We start from the raw sequence: 17,145 nt of genomic DNA, 5'->3' as shown, positions 1-17,145 counted from the left end.
TAAAAGCACTTTGCAAACAGGGTTAAGAAAACAGAAACCTAAATGCTCAAAAATCAATAGTTCTGTCCTATCCCAACCTGGTGAGTTACAGAAACAGACGTTTGAGTTTTATATTATTTTTTTAGAAACAATGGAAGATGATGGTTAAGAATCAAAAGGTTTAAAACCATTTATAAGCTCTAACCTAATAATTCTATCTTTAAAATTTTATCCTTCAAAAATAATCGGTGATACACACAATGATTTTTGTATAGACTACTTATGATGGTAAATATTTTAAAGCAGCATGAATGTCCAGCTATAGTAAAGTGGTTCAATAAATTGGGACACCCATTGATATAGTATGCAGCCATTCAAAAACATGCTTTAAAAGAATATGCCGAAACCGGTTTGGCTCAATGGATAGAGGGTTGGCTTGGGGACTGAAGGGACCCGGGTTCGATTCCGGTCAAGGGCATGTACCTTGGTTGCGGGCACATCCCCAGTAGGGGGTGTGCAAGAGGCAGCTGATCGATGACTCTCTCTCATCGATGTTTCTAGTTCTCTATCTCTCTCCCTTCCTCTCTGTACAAAATCAATAAAAAAATATTAAAAAAAAAAAAAAAAAGAATATGACACAGAACATGTCACTATATATTGTAGTACAAAGAAAAATAGTTGTTCATAAAACACATTATGGACGAGAATCCAAGATGGCTGCTCGGGTAGGCACCTAGCCGCAGCCACACGCAACAATTTCAATAAAATACAACTAAAATATAAAATGGACATTACCCAGAACTACAGGAAAGTCACCTGACTGGAAATTCTACAACGAGAAGCAAGGAGAAAACCAGAAGGAAGTGCAGAGGAGCTGTAAAAGCCCAAGGTACGGAGACACGCGGCGCGGAGAGGACGGAGCCGGAGAAGAGGGAGGCAGAGTGCCTGGCTGGCGTTCCCTAGCGGGAAGGAGATAAACACTCCGACTGTGCTGGGCCCCCAACTGCTCTGAACCCCCGTTCTAGGCCAGACCCTGGGGACCCAGGCTCATCCAGAGGGAGCTGGGCTGTAAGGCGGTACCCGGGGAAATGGGGAAAGGAGGTCCCAGAGGCGCACACACTGCGCGCAGAGAAGGGACGGCCGGCTGTGCCATAGGCCTGCCCTGGCGGGAAGGAGACAGGCTCCAGACTGCTCTGAACACCATCTCCAACTCCACTTCCAACCCAACTGAACCCCAGTTTCGGGCCCATTGCGGGAGAGCTTACACTGTTTGGTAGCAGGCGAAAATCGAGGGCACCTTTCTCTCAGAGGTGCTTGCAACAAGTACTGAAGGACCCTAAGTCTCAGGAGTCGCATAGGGCGGGGCTGACGGAAACCAAGGCTGTAGGCTCCACCCTGAAACTCCGCCCCATCAGAAAAGCTGCCTGCGAAAATGCCTAAACCAAATAGATCACAAATGAAAGAAATGGAGGACAAAAAGCAACTGGATATAGAGTTCAAAACCACACTTATAAGGTTTTTCAAGAGTTTCCTAGAAAAGGCCGATAAAATAAATGAGACCTATGAGGATATGAAAAGGGATCAACAAGAAATAAAGAATACATTGTCTGAAATAAAAAATATTATACAGAGTCCTAAAAACAGAATAGAAGATCGCAAGAATCAAGTCAAAGATTTGGAACATAAAGAGCCAGAAGACACTCCTCTGCAGAAGCTAGAAGGCAAGAGAATCCAGAAAATTGAAGATAATGTAAGAAACCTCTGGGACAACTTCAAACGATCAAACATCAGAATCATGGGGGTCCCAGAAGATGAGAGAGAGCAAGATATCGAAAACATACTGAAAGAAATAGTGACAGAAAACTTCCCCCACCTGGGGAAAGAATTGGACTTACAAGTCCAGGAAGCACACAGAACTAAGAGGAATCCAAAGAGGACCACACCAAGACAAATCATACTATAATTAAGATTCCAAGAGCAAAGGACAAAGAGAGAATATTAAAAGCAGCAAGAGCTAAGCAGGTGGTTACCTATAAAGGAGCACCTATACGATTGTCAGCTGATTTCTCAACAGAAACCATGCAGGCCAGACGGGAATGGCAAGAAATATTCAAGGTGATGAATAGCAAGAACTTACAGCCAAAAATACTCTACCCAGCAAAGCTATCACTCAGAATCGAAGGTCAGATAAAGAGCTTCACTAATAAAAAAAAGCTAAAGGAGTTCCTCACCACCAAACCAGAATTATATAAATTGCTGAAGGGGGTTCTTTCAGAAGAGAAAGTAAATAAAGATAAAAATTATGAACAACAAATACATAACTATCAACAAGTGAATCTAAAAACCAAGGAAATTAAAAAAAAAAATCTGATGAACAATATTAACTGTTGAATATAATAGAATCAGAGGTATGGAAGAGGAGAGAACTAATGATTCTTGGGGAAAAGGGGAGAGGGGAATGTGGGAAGAGACTGAACATAAACTGTGCACCTATGGATGAGGACAATGGGGAGTGAGGAAAGGGCAGAGGGTGGGGTGGAAAGGGGGGGAAAGGAACACTTGTAATAATATGAACAATAAAAATTTATTTAAAAAAAAAAAGAATCCACTGTGAAAAAAAATAAATAAATTAAAAAAAAACAAACACATTATGGAATTATTTTCAACTTTTAGAGGATATGCATACCATATATTAATAAAAGTCAAAAAAAAGTATTAGCTATCTTTGTGCAGTGAGATTATGAACAATGTTCATTTTGACCTTCATACTTTCTACTTGCTCCAATTTTTCTACAAAAACATTTGTATTAATTTTATAATTATAAAAATTATTTTTAAAAATAATAAAAACCAGACTCCCTCAAATAGAGTCAAACACACTTTATCAACCCAAACCCACTTCTACTGGGATAACTGGTAGGTCAATACAGATAGGACACATTAGTTTTCTATAGCTGCATAACAAACTTAGTAACTTAAAACAATACACATTTATTATCTCAGTTTCTGTGGGTCAGGAGTCTGAGCAGGCTTACCTGATTCGTTTGCTTAGGGTTTCACATGGCTGAATCAAGCTGTTAGCTGGGCCATGTTCTCATCTGAAGGCTCAACTGTAGGAGAATCTACTTCTAAAATCACTCAATCCATTGACAGATGTTTCCTTGCTGTAGGAGTGAGGACCCCTGCTTCCTACTGGCTGTCCCTGCAGGCTGCCCTCAGCTTCTGGAAGCCACCTGCATTTCTTGCCATTTGGGTTTCCCCAACATAACCACTTACGCAAGCCAGCAAAGAGAGTCTCTAAATAAGTTTCTAGCAACACAGAATTGTATATAATCCTATGAAATAAAGAGGTGATATGCAAATTGATCATCACTCCAACACACAAGATGGCCACCCCATGTGGTCAAAGATGGCCACCACAAGATGGCTGGCAGGAAAAGGCAGTTGTGGGTGATCAGCAGGGGAAGGCAGTTGGGAGGAACCAGGCTGCAAAGGAGGGCAATTGGGGGCAATCAGGCCTACAGGGGAGGGAACTTAGGGGTGACTGGGCCAGCAGAGGAGGGCAGTTGGGGGCAACCCGGTTAGCAAAAGAGGGAAGTTAAGGAGTGACTGGGCCAGCAGGGGAGGGCAGTTGGGAGGGGACCAGGCCTGTAGGAAAGAACAATTAGGGGTAACTAGACTTGCAGGGGAGAGCAGTTAGAGGGTAACCAGGCCAGCAGGGGAGGGAAGTTGGGGGTGACCACGCCTGCAGAGGAGGGTAGTTAGGGGCAATCAGGCTGGCAGGGGAGCAGTTAGGTGTCGATCAGGCTGGCAGGGGAGTGGTTAGGGGGTGATCAGGCTGCAGGCAGAAGTGGTTAGGGGCAATCAGGCAGGCAGGCAGAAGTGGTTAGGGGCAGTCAGCCAGGCACGCAGACAAGCAGTTGGCAGCCAGCAGTCCTGGATTGTGAGGAGGTCCCAGATTGGAGAGGGTACAGGCTGGGCTGAGAACACCCCCATGCATGAATTTCATGCACCGGGCCTTTAGTCCTATATTTAAAAAAAAAAAAAAAAAAAAAAAAGGCTAATATTCAAATAGACCGAACAGTGGAACAACCAGAACAACTAAACAAACGCTCATTGTGACATGTGCTAACCACCAGGGGGCATGTGCAGAACATGGCAGGCACTGGCCACAGCAGGATGGTGGAACAGGTGAGCTGGGGCGCCAGACTAAGGCGGGGTGTTGGTTGCTGTCATTGGGGTGAGCCTCTGGTGGTTACTGAAAATTCTTTGCTCCCATGTGCAGTGCCGCGGTCCTATCTGGCACTTGCACCTGCTGCCAGCACTGGCCCCACTTGCATCTGCTGCCAGAGCCGCCACTCACATCCACTGCCAGTGTTAGCCCTGCTTGCACTCGCAGACAATGTCTGAGCCGCCGCTCACACCCGCTGCCAGTGCCCAGTACTGGTCCTGATCACTCAGTGCCATCAGCAGGTGCAAGTGGCAGCTGCCAGCCCTGATCACCCCTGAGAGCTTCTCCACCTCCCACTATTCCTGAGGAGCGATCAGGACAGCAGCCGCCACTTGCACCCACTGATGGCACCAGCCCCACTCACACCCGCTGCTGAAGCCTGCCCCAATTGCCCTGTGCTGTCAGTGGGTTCAAGTGGGGTTGGCATTTTCAGTGCATGGGAGCGGTGGTGGCGGAGCAGGGCTGCGGGCAGACAGGAGACTGAGAGGGGGTGGGGTGGGTGCGTGGAGGTGGGCTGAGACCCGCCCCTGTGCCTCAGGCAGCCTCCCAGCCCACAGTTCCTTTCAAGGTGTATGGATTCCTGCACTGGGCCCCTAGTATAACATAATCATGAAAGTAACATGTCATCACTCTTGCTATATCCTAATAGAAGCAAGTCACAAGTCCCACTTCAGTCAAAGCTGATTACACAAAGGCATGAATACAAAGAGGTGGGGATCATGGTGGGGCTACCTTCATAGAGCCTGTCCACTATATGTAGCCTCCCACTACAGAGCCCAAGCAAAGGGAGGAATCTTGCACTTGGATGTAAAGACTCTTCTGATCAACCAAACACCCTTAAACACAACTGAATTTTGCTCTCTACATTGCTGAGGCAGTAGAGTACTGTAAGAATTGAAGGGAGAATTCATCATGGGTCACAGTTAACAGAGAATTTCAGCAGGTCCTATGCTAGTGTTGAAGCAAGGTTAAGATTTGGGTCAGTGGGAAGGAATGAGAAAAAGAAATGTTTCCTCTGCAATAAGGAGAGGAAGAAAGGCAGGAATTCCCAAGGTGGGTTCTGGAGAGAGTAGGTAGGAACACAAACCAATATGATATCTAACTTCACATTCTAATTGGTGCCTGGATGACCAACACACTTGTAATACCTACAAACAAGACCTAGAGAGGAACACTATGTGAGTTTTGGCTAACTTTACAACACTGATATCAATTAGCCTCCACAGTATGATAAATATTACTAATATTTACCAGTATTCAGTTGTAAACTTCCAGGACATGAAAGACTCCACAACCCTGCCCCATTTGAAACTAGGTGTAGCCAGAATGACTCCTTCTGGCCAATAAAATGTGAGCAGAATAAACTAGCAACCCTTATAAAGTGATTAATTGCTGGTACAAGAATCTCCATGTTCTAAAGGGGCCCAGGTGTAGGACATTTAAGAAGCAATTTGCCAAACTTCTAGGAAACAAAAATCCCTCCTTCTCAGAAACAATTACAGAAATAATGAAGCATCTCCTTGATACCAAACTAAAAATGAGCAATAAAATAAACAATCATTATTGGTTAATTCTTCTAAAGAATATATATACCAAAATCCTATATGAAATATTATCATATTGGATCCCATAATAATCATTAAATATAGTACATCATGTCAAAAGACATCTCAAGAAATCAAAGATTAAAATATTTCATCTCAGTCACAGTTTAAAGAAGAAAAATATGACATAAAATCATCTAAATAAGTACAGAAAACTATTTGATAAAATTCAAAATCTAAAAATGATTTTTAAAAAACATTAAATCAAACTGTTAGATGAGACCATCCTTAACCTAATATAAGGAACCTATAAAAAATTTAAAAAAGCAAACCACATTGAAAGCTTTAAAAGCACTCCCTTTAAAGTTGAAAACAATATTAAGATAGCCTTATCACAACTTTTGCCTAGCGGTCCAAACAAAGGAATAAGACAAAAAATAAATAAATATATATATATATATATATATATTTGAAGACTAGGAAGGAAGAAATAAAATTATCATTATCTACATGGAGAAATTAGAAACAGATCCACACATTTATGAAATCTGGTATGTTTCAAAGGTAGCACTGCAGGTCACTGGCGAATGGATGGTACTCAATAAATAATACTGGCCGAGACCGGTTTGGCTCAATGGATAGAGCGTCGGCTTGGGGACTGAAAGGTCCCGGGTTCGATTCTGGTCAAGGGCATGTACCTTGGTTGCGGGCATATCCCCAGTAGGGTGTGTGCAGGAGGCAGCTGATCGATGGTTCTCTCTCATTGATGTTTCTAACTCTCTGTCTCTCTCCCTTCCTCTCTGTACAAAATCAATAAAATATATTAAAATAAATAAATAAATAAATAAATAAATAATACCGGGATGGTGAAAACCTGGAGGGAGGGATAGAGGTTAGGAGCAGTGGAGTAAATTGGGGGAGGGGGAGGAGATAAATGAGAGACATCTGTAATACTATCAACAATAAAAATATATAGAAAAATAATTTTAAAGTACTGGAAAAATTCTAAAATTATGCCTCTATATCACATCTCACACAAAAATAAGTTCAGAGTAGAATATTAAAAGCAAATATTCAAAAAAGATTTTAAAAGAGCAGGATACCTTATAACCTTGTGGTAAAGAATAATTTCTTAAATAAGACTTAATAACCACAAGCCATAAGGAAAAAAAAATTGATAAATTTGACATTAAAATTAAACATCTGTTCATCAAAGCAGCATTTTAAAAGGATAAAAATGAAAATAGGACATAAATAGAATCCAGAACATATAAAGAAATTTAAAAAAGCTATAAAAAAAATAATCTAGATAACAAATGGACAAACAAATGAATACAATTATAGAAGAGAAAAGCCAAATGGATAAGAAGTCCTCAGATGCACTAATAATCAATGAAATGTAAATTAAAACAGTGAGATATTTAATATCCACTAGACTGACAATAATTAAAACATCTGAACATACAAAGTAATATTAGCAAGGATAAGAAGAAACAAACCCTTCTAAAGTACTTTAACAACAGCTCTGAGGTTGGAATTGGGCCTACCCTACAACCCCACTTGTAGATGAATACCAAATCTACTCTCTTCTGAGTACCCAGCACAGAGGAAAGGTAGGCCAGTGGAATATGGAATTAGCTGCTGGGGTGGGCGGGTGGGGGGGGGGGCAGGGGGGCAGGACCTAGCAGCTTGCTAAGAGAAAAACTTCAAGGCCAGGTAAGATAATATCAGATGCAAATCTTGCCAGGAGATGAAACAGGGAATCAGAACCATGCTTACTTGGGACAACCTCCTTTCAAACAGCAGCTGAACCAGTTTATCTTCTACAGCCACTCTGGTCATGTTTTTTCCTCCTTAAACTTCACCAGCTAAAACTTCCTAGAGCAGAGTTCTAACATGCAACAGTTTCCTGTGGATGCTCTAACAAATTTCCACGTTAGTGACTTAACACAAATTAATTACCTTACAGTTCTGGATATTTGAAGTCAGACATGGTTCTCACTAAGCTAGAATCAAGGAGTCATCGGGACTGTTTTCCTTTCTGGAGGTTCTGGGGAAGAATCAATATTCTCTCCTTTCCCAGCTTCTGAGCTTCAGCATTCCTTGGCCCATGACCCCTTTTACATATTTTCAAAGCCAGAAATGTTAGGTAATCTTCCTCATTTCACATCACTACAACACTGACTCCTCTGCCTCCCTCTTCCATATTTAAGGACCTTTGTGATTACTATGGGCCCACCTGTGTATTCCAAGATAATATCCTTATTTTATTTTTTTATAATTTTTTTATTGATTTTGTACAGAGAGGAAGGGAGAGAGATAGAGAGTTAGAAACATCGATGAGAGAGAGTCATCGATCAGCTGCCTCTTGCACACCCCCTACTGGGGATATGCCCACAACCAAGGTACATGCCCTTGACCGGAATAGAACCTGGGACCCTTCAGTCCCCAAGCCGACGCTCTATCCATTGAGCCAAACCGGTCTCGGCATCCAAGATAATATCCTTATTTTAAAATTAGATGATTAGCAACCTTCATTCCATCTGCTATCTTAAATCCTCTTTGCCAGGTAATAAAACATTCACAGGCTCTGTGGATAAGGATGTAGACTGCTTTAGAAGGCCATTATTTGTTTACCACACAGACTCTTCTCAACTCTCCTTACACACACACACACACACACACACACTTCTAGTGGAGTCCCAACCCTTTTAAAATGCTCCTCATGCCTCCAGACTCAGCACCATCACATACCCTGTTCTACCATTACATTAACCTCCTTATCTTTTTCAAATCAATTTATACCCATCCACGCCCAAACAATTACAAGTCATCTTCCAGAGCTCAGCCCAAAGGCTACTTCCACTCTGAAGCCTTCTCAGATTCCCAGCCTAAATAAATCACCCCTCTTCAACACACTAACCCAGCTCTCTGTGTATCCCAATTGCAGCATGGGCGTGGCCCCCTTTAACCATCTGTTTACATGTCTTTTCTTAAGTCCAAAGTGGTAAGTCCTTCAATGATAAGAACTCTGGCTCATTCCTCTGTGGTTTCCCAGATCATATCACAGGGCCTGGCAAAGAGTAGACATCGGAAAATATTTCTGAACCTTGGAGGAAGAGGAAGAAAGCTGCCCTGGGTTTCCTTCAACAAAACAGATGCAAAGAGTAAACTGGGTTAAGTGTACAACCTACCGGACCAAAGAACTAGTTACAATGTTCAGAACATTGATGTTTCTATCTCTGACTCACTCTCCCTTCTTCTCTGAAATCAATAAAAAGAAATATTTTTTAAATGCTCACACACAAAAAAAAAAACAACACAAAAAAATAACTCTGTGGGGGGGCAATGGTAAAATATGTACACAGATAATAATTTAATTTAAAAAAGTTAAAAAAAAAAAACACCTCAACAATCTACTGCTTAGTTTGATGCACAATTTGCTATTGTGTGGAAGAATCTCTGTACCACAAGTAACATCTATTATTTTCTATTGCTAACCTGTAGAGCAATTTCAAGAGAAACGACAAATTTATCTAAATAATTTAGAAAGATTTCTCAAAATTATAGAAGAGAGAGTAGATGTTGCTTCAACACAGCAGAGATGCCTGGCAAATGCCCAACAGCCCCACCACATACTCAGAGGGCTCATTCGCTCTCAAAGAAGGGTGAGAAGCACCATGTCAGTGAGTGTGACGTATGCTATAATCAACCCAGTTAAGGGAAGAACAAATTTCCTCTATGTACACATATCTTTATATATTATAATAAAGGTACATTTTAAAGAGGGTGGTTTTAATCAAACAGGTTCTCGTTTAATTTCAATGATTTGTTACTTGATGTCCATAGCTAGCAAGAAAATTTCCACATGAGGAGGAAATTAAGCAAGGGAATGGAACTGTTGAGTCGGCACAATTATCCACTTAAAAATAGGAGACAATAACATGGCTTGAGTTTTTTAAATGCACGATTCCTTTCAGGTTCAATAAAACTTCCCTGTTCTACTTTTCTTTAATAGTGGAAATTCTGAAATTCATTTTAAAACATACTCCAAAAACCACTCTCACACTGGAAACCTTGGAGATGAAAAAAACAGAGCACACATATTCAGCACCATGGACAGGGACATCCAACTACTATGCCTGTAAGAGTCCTTGCCACCAGGGCTGAGATATCAAAGCCCCCACCCCCCACTCCCAAAATACACAGTATTCATCCTAATGTTTAACTTTAGAGGTGGTTCTAACACATGAGCAGGTATTATTCTTTCTTATGGCCCAAAGGACCAGCCTTCTTCACCAAAGGGAACAATTTCTACCTACCAAAATTTGATTCAGTAATCATTTTTACAGTTTGACACTGAGATTTTTTGTGACATATGGCTATGAGTCCAGGAATTGGCTACAGGTCAAGGAACTGAAATTACTGAAACTGAAACACAGCACCCAGTCTTGAATGCCTAGATTGTTATAAGGACCTCATGGGACTTTTGCAAATATAAATGCAGCATGCTCAGAGCTCCCCTCTAACAGCAGAGAAAGAGATAGCTTCTTTTTAAACATCTAATAAAGTCAACAGGTGTTGAAACTTTCTCAGAAGTACTTAAAAACAGTAACAGTAAAGCTGTATATTTTCTCTAAACCTGAGTATTAATAATGACATCTGAAAAAGTGATATTCTGAGGTCCAGGATCACCAGTAATCAGCAACACCTGTGGCAACACTAGTCACGAAGCCCTGAATTCTAAACAGGGTACCCAATCTTTTAAGTTATAAAGACTCCTTTTACTATCAAACATTTTCATAACTTTATAATATTGAGTATTATCTAAGAAAATACATAAAGTTATACAAATTTTAAAACACGTGTAATGAACTTACATGTGTATAAACAGCAGCATCTACATACAAGGAGAAAACAATAGTACTCAAAAGTAACCAACACCAGTTGGTCAGTGACTGTATTTATATTTGAAGACCCCTTGGTTTCCCAAGGATCTCCAAGTCTGAAAACACCATCCAAAACTTCTCCAGCTCCTCTAATGTGAGGATCAATGTGGTCTGCGGGGATTTTGCCAACAATCCCTGCAGAGTGCCACTGTTCTCCAGTCTCTTTGGCCCAAAATGGGCCTCTCTGAAGCATTTTAAGATGATGAGTTGTTCCTGTGCATGAGACTGGCCATCAGCTCTCTTCAATAGGAAAGCTGCCTTGCACACTTCTTTTGTTCCCACATCTAAGCCAAGTTCAAAGAACAGCAAAGGGGCAAAGCTCACCCTTAAAAACAAATTAAATTTCAGAAGGACATGGGAGGACCTGTGCCCAAAGAATGGCTCGAACTAGAGACCTGGTCAAGGCCTACTTGCCCTAGTCTTCCTTCTGGTGAATCGCACGCACACCATAAATCCTCATCAACCCAGGGAGTCCTGTGGCTGACATGCAGGGCGAACAGGCCCTGGAGTCCGTGCTGCCTCAGAGGGAAGACAGGAGGAAGAGAACCAACCCTACACACAAGATTTAAGATCTGACTTTCTGCTAACTTTCAAATGGGTTATGTGAATAAATACACTTCAGAGTCTGGAGAGAACATTTAGAAAAGCCACCAGGCAAAAAGAAAAAGGAAAAAAAGAAAAAAAGAAAAAAAAAAGCTTTCACTGAACAATTCGTCCAGGGCAAAACACTTGTGGGAACAATAAGAAACACATTTTGACGTGCTCACAAATAAAAAGAAGAAAATACGGCGGCTGAAAAAGAGGAGCGTGCACTGCCTCCGGGTGACCTGCGTGCTCCTCGCTTTGACACGGGGTCCACGGAGCCCCGCAGCCGCCTCGGCTCCGGGGCGGGCGGGGGGGCAGCCGCGGCGCCCGAGGGCGGGACGCGGAGGGCACCGCGCGGGTCCTGCTCTCCCGCGTGGCGCTCAGTCCCTGCGCGTCTGCGGCAGCGCCCGCGTCCCGCCGCACCGGGCGCCGGGGGTGCTGCCCCCACCACCTTCCCCCGTCATCTGCGAGCAAGTTTAGGTCGTTGGAAACTTAAGCCTCACGAACAAAATCGTGGCAGCTGTTCCCCCAGAAGCGAGCCCATCCAGCCGTTACCGAAGGCGGTCGTCTCGCCGACAACTTCTGGGGGAGCGGGGGCAGGGGGGCCCGGCGGAACCTCGTCGACCCGAAGTCCCAGTACCGACCCCCCGCCCGGATCCCCGCCAGCTCCGGCTCCTCAGAGAGGTGGGCCGCGCGGCGCTAACCCCGAAGGCCGCGGGGAAGAGGGACGACCGGGGCCCGATCCACCCGCCGGCCCACCGCCCGCCGGCGCCGCAGCTGCCGCCCAAGTTGGCCGGGCCGGGCGGGGCCTCCGCTCTCTCCGCCTCTCGGGACTCGGTCAGCCCCAGACGTGCGCCCCCCGCCGCCCCCAAAGTTGGCGGCCGCGGGAGGTCGCCGCCCCGGCCACGGCCTCCCAATCACCGCCTGGCCCGGACCCCGCCCGACCCAAGACCGGAGCCCGACCCGGGTTTGACCCCGTGGCCCTGACCCCAACTCCCGGCCGGGTCCCCCAGCTCCACCTGTGGACCCCGCCCCCGGCCCCGCCCGCGACCACTCACTCACCAGAGGGCGTGCCCGCGGACGGGCCGGCGGGAGGCCGGGCCGGGGTCGGGGGTCGGGGACACGGCGATCCAGGCGGTGCGGCGGAGCCTGAGGCGGCCGAGTCTGAGAAGTCGGAGGAGACTGAGGAGATTGAGGCACTGAGGCGACTGAGGCGGCGGTAGCGGTTCCTCGCGCTCCAGCCGCGGTGCTGCGCGCGGCGTGGGCCCGCCCCCTCTGTGCGGCGAGCCAATCCCGCGCCGCGCGCCGCCGCTGGCCCCGCCCCATCCCGAGAGCAGAGTCCCGCGAAAGCGGGCGCCGCGGGCCAATCGAACGACGGGAACATCGAGTGGGCGACCAATTGGAGCTTGTGAAGCTCCCCTCCGAAAGAAACCTACAGCGTCGCGGGGGCGGGGGCTGAGCCGGACCAATAGCGGTGGGGGCGGTACAGAAAGTTGGGGCGGACAGGAGGCGGTCACTGGCCGAAACGGGTCCAGGGGGCGGCCCCACTGGTAGGGGGCGTGGCCAGGTCCGGGGCGGGGCTTATAATGGGAGCGGAGCTGGAACTTGTGCTGACCAGTTACGAGCCCGAACGGGGGGCCTGGGGCGGGGCAAGGGCGGAGCCCCTCGGTGGGGTGGGGCCGGGGCGGGGCCCTGGCCGGGGCGTGGCCTAGGTGGTCCGGGCATGCAAACTGCCAGGGGCCTAGACCCTCCTGCAGCTGGTGCCCGTTCCCTGCTATCCAGCGGGCCGGGATCTCTTGGTGGTCAGTAAAGCAAAGTCCTCCCGGTCTCCTGGCCTGTTCCCGAGATCCCGCTGGGACCCTCCTCCGCCCCCAGGGCCTCGGCAGGCTCCCCCTTCTCCCACGCCGCGGAGTCCGTTTGTCCCGCCGTGTGCCTGCCTGTCTGCCCCCAGGGGCCAAAGCAGGTGGGTGGGCTTGCGCTTGAAAGTTCGCAGGTGCCTGGTCTGCACACCTGCCCGCACGTGGCCCAAGGACGAAAACCTAAGCGGGCTGAAAAGCTAGATTGTCGGGGACAGAGCATGTCCTGGTGTTTGGTGCCATTACCCTTTCACCCACACCTCCTGGGCTGGGTTCTGCTATATGTATATATATAATTTTTTTACAGAGAAGAAGGGAGAGGAATAGAGAGCTAGAAACATCGGTGAGAGAGAGACATCGATCAGCTGTCTGCTGCACACCCCCTACTGGGGATGTGCCCGCAACCAAGGTACATGCCCTTGATGGGAATCGAACCTGGGACCTTTCAGTCCGCAGACCAACGCTCTATCCACTGAGCCAAACCGGTTTCGGCGGGTTCTGCTGTCTTGTTTCTATTCTGTTGGTTTCTGAACCTTCGTGCCCCATCTGTGTGTTGTGGCCTGTTCTCAGCAAGGATTATTGCTTCCCGTGCATCATCCACTGCAGGAGCCACAGCACAGGCATCACGGTGACTTCGCACCCCCGGGGGTCACCAGGGGCTGGGGGAGCCGGCCAGGCAGAGTCCTGGTACGTCGCCCTCGCTGGACCCCGGGGTCCTGGACGGTGCTCAGTCTTGCTCGGCGTCCTTCCTCCCCGGAGCAAGGAGAGGGGCCAGCGGGCCACTAGAGCAAAGCTTGGCGAATTGCCTGGAATGGCTGTGTCCCTTGCTCAGGACCCCATTGGCACCATTTGCCCCGAGACGAGGCATTTCACGGGCCTCCCCTCTGTGAACCCTACTGCTTTGTGGGTGGTGAAGCCCAACCCCACTCAGAGGTCACCTGAGTTTTGGTAGAAGCATTAGAAATGGCCAGTACTAGAACCTCACTACCCGACACAAGGGACCCGTCCTCCCCACCCCGCCCCCCCCCTCCCACACACACCCAGAAGCAGCAAGGCTGGGCGAAACCCAGAGAGGTGGAGGGTCCACACCAGAGGTGGGTGGGTATGAAGAAGGTCAGGAAGAGCTGTGTGCTCATGTCTTCATGTGTCACTTGTGTAGTTCAAAGACAACGTTTAATAAAAATAAAAATAAAAAATAAAAATAAAATTTAAAAAGGGCACTGGCTGGAGAGAGAAGGGGCTGGATGGGGCACCTGGAAAGGCGGCAGCAGCAGGGTCCACGAGTACTTTCTAAGAAGGGTGGGGAGGCAGGGGTTTCCCAGCAGTGTGGACGGCACCTGCTTTGTCCAGAGCAGGGAGCCGGGTTTGACTGCGTGCTCTGGGGGTAGGAAGGAGGGCGGGGCAGCAGCGGGAGGCAGAGACCCCGTTTGGCTGCCCCACAGTAGAAACACTGGGACACGACCCTGGGAATTAAACAAGGAGGCGTGATGGCAGCACATCCAGGACTTGGACCATGAGGATTTGCAGCGTCCAGACTTCGTGGCTGTCAGTTTCAGCTGACTCTGCCGGGCAAAGGGGCCAGAGGGAGACCCTGGGAGGCCTTATTCCTAAGGCCAGAGTGCACAGCGGGGGAGGAGGAAAGAGGGAGGTAGGAGAGGAGGGGGAAGGGAATGGCAGAGCACCCTCAGCCTCCCCCTTTCCCTCCCCCGCCCCCGCCCAGATTACAGGCTGCCAGCCACCCACTTCCCCATCCTCCCCGGGAGCCCGAGGCCTCTCAGCTGCCTCCCTCGCCTCCTGAAAGACACAGTTAGTCATTAGGAAAGTAATGATAGTGTTTTTCAGGACAGCATGTTGGACCCTAACAACTTTCAATTATTTCCAGTTCCTGGGAGGGGAGGAAAAAAAAAAAAAACAGCTCATCTCCTGCCTCCGCCCTTGACACACAAGACAATCCGTGTCTGCGGGCATATTATCATAAATTAGCAGATCTCTGAAAGCCCAACTGCCTACCGACCGGAGCAGCCTCCACCCCCACGCCACGCGTGGCAGCTGGGCCGGGCGGAGCTGGCCTGGGCTCGGCCCCGCCTCCGGGTCTCCTCGCCCGCGGAGCTGCGGCGTCTTCCCGGTGGCGTTAGCGCTGTGCGTGCGCTCTCGCCCGCCCGTCGTCACCGCGGTCCTTCCCGGGAGCAGGGCGCCCAGGGGCCCGTGTTTATAAATAACTGCATCGCGCCTTGTGGAGGGGTGCGGGAAGCGGGGAGGGAAGGAGCCACATAATTATCATCTGCTTGGAATGATGTCAGATCAACCCCTGGGAAGTCTCACAGCTCGGCCTTCCTGATGGTTACACACGTCCGTCCATCCCACCCGGGAGCTGGAGGTGGCCACGTTATCACGGGCTGGAGCATCCGGAGGGGCGGGGAGGGAGCCTTCTTGACTCCATATTAGAGGGCTTAAAAGGGAGGGTGGGAAGAAAGCGGGGGGAGGGAGGGGTGCAGGAGGGAAAATAGATACTCCCAGAAACAGTCCCAGTGGTAATCTCCTCCAGGAGCCCTTGCATGCGGTACCCAACACTCCCAGCCTCAGGGGCCCCTTCTCCGCCATGGGGAGAGGTCTTCTGTGGAGGGCTGGGCACCTGAGGGCTTTCAGCAGGAACTCTCCCCACCCGGACCCCCACCTCCATCCCACCTCCCTGGACCTGCCACAGTGACAACCCACATTGTCATCACAGCCATCCTTACGCTCGCCTAAACACAGAGCACGGTTTGGGAAATGGGGGGAAAGGGTGCATTTTCCCTTCAGAAAACACGGAGGCAGAAAGCTCTCTTTCTAGGATCACACCCAGGCCATCCTTAAAGTGTCACCACCCTGCCCTTCCTCCTTGCACTGCCTCCACCGTCCTCACAAAAAGCTGCCTGGGGTGGGGTGGGGGGGTGGGGTGGGGGGGGCTGAGCTCGGAGGGGATTCTGTGGTAGCCAGGGTGATGCTGTGATGCTGATGCCTGGAAAATCAGGAAGCAGGTAGCTCCTCCCTGTGACATCAGAGCCAAAAGACAGCACCTGACTTCTCTTACCTGGTTGCCCGAAGCATCCAATTGCAATTTTATTAGGCAGGGCAATCAAGGGGTCTCCTCCCATGCCCTCAACCCACCTCCTAAACAATTGTGGGCAGGCCCCAGAGACAGCAAAGCCAGTGCCAACCAGGCCTCCACACTGCCTGCTCGCCAGAAATGGACACAGTCTGAGAGCCAGGCACAGGAAGGACAGAGAGAGGGAGAGAGGCACACACAGAGACACAAAGACAGAGATGGAGGAGCAGAGAGAGAGAGAGAGAAGGAAATTGAGAGACAACGGACGGGGGAGGGAAGGAGGAAGGAGGGAGAGAAGCGGTCCAGCCAGCCCCATACCCCCAAGCACTTATCAGGCTCTGGACTGCTTCCAGCATGCTCTGGGTCCCGCCCTGCTTTTATCTTTTTTTATTTTCCTTTAATATGCAAGGCTTCTAATATTTTGCTTAAACAAGAGAGGTACTGCCTTCTTTCCTCTCTGACAAGAACCACTACATCTGCTTGCACCTCCCAGTAGCAGCAGTAACTTGGGTCATCCAGACTTTCCTTCTATTTCCAGAAGACTTTCCGGGTGAGAGTGGCAGTCAAATGCCAGCCCTCCTCTGTGTGCCTCAAGGGCACCATTAAGGCTCTACTGTGAGAACTTTGTTTGAGACACTCCCCTCCCTCCTTCTCTCCCTCCCTCCCTCCCTCCCTCCCTCCCTCTCTCTCTCTCTCCCTCTACTCCAGGCAGCAGATAAAGACCAAGAGGGAAATGCAAGGCTTCTGACATCTGGAAGAAGAACGGGCCCCCAGGTTGTGTGACTGAATGTGGGGGCACTGTGGATGCCCCAGCTTTGTCTACACTTATCCAATGGTCTCAATCAGATCCTGTTCACTTGCTGCTGTTTTTATTAGGGTCATGTGCAATGTTTCTGTTGGCACAAACAAGCATTTC

The 17,145-nt window shown here is 48.2% G+C and overlaps 1 protein-coding gene across 21 annotated transcripts in view; it reads right to left on the bottom strand.

Moving 5' to 3' along the window:
- PCBP3 (poly(rC) binding protein 3) overlaps positions 1-12,565 on the bottom strand; it is a 184,306-nt gene extending 171,741 nt beyond the window's left edge. For 20 of the 21 annotated variants that reach the window (XM_084876132.1, XM_084876121.1, XM_084876141.1 and 17 more), the window contains exon 1: positions 12,351-12,556. The gene's annotated coding sequence lies outside the window, so the exon portion shown is untranslated. Of the gene's footprint in view, positions 1-12,350 lie in introns of all 21 variants that reach the window. The other variant, XM_084876126.1, reaches the window with a different exon arrangement.
- Positions 12,566-17,145: the final 4,580 nt, after the last annotated feature.

The sequence above is a fragment of the Pipistrellus hanaki genome (assembly GCF_964339955.1).
Source record: "Pipistrellus hanaki genome assembly, chromosome: 2".
Classification (NCBI taxonomy): Eukaryota; Metazoa; Chordata; class Mammalia; order Chiroptera; family Vespertilionidae; genus Pipistrellus; species Pipistrellus hanaki.
The sequence above is the reverse complement of the archived record's forward strand: the minus strand, read 5'-3'. Positions and strand labels throughout refer to the sequence as shown.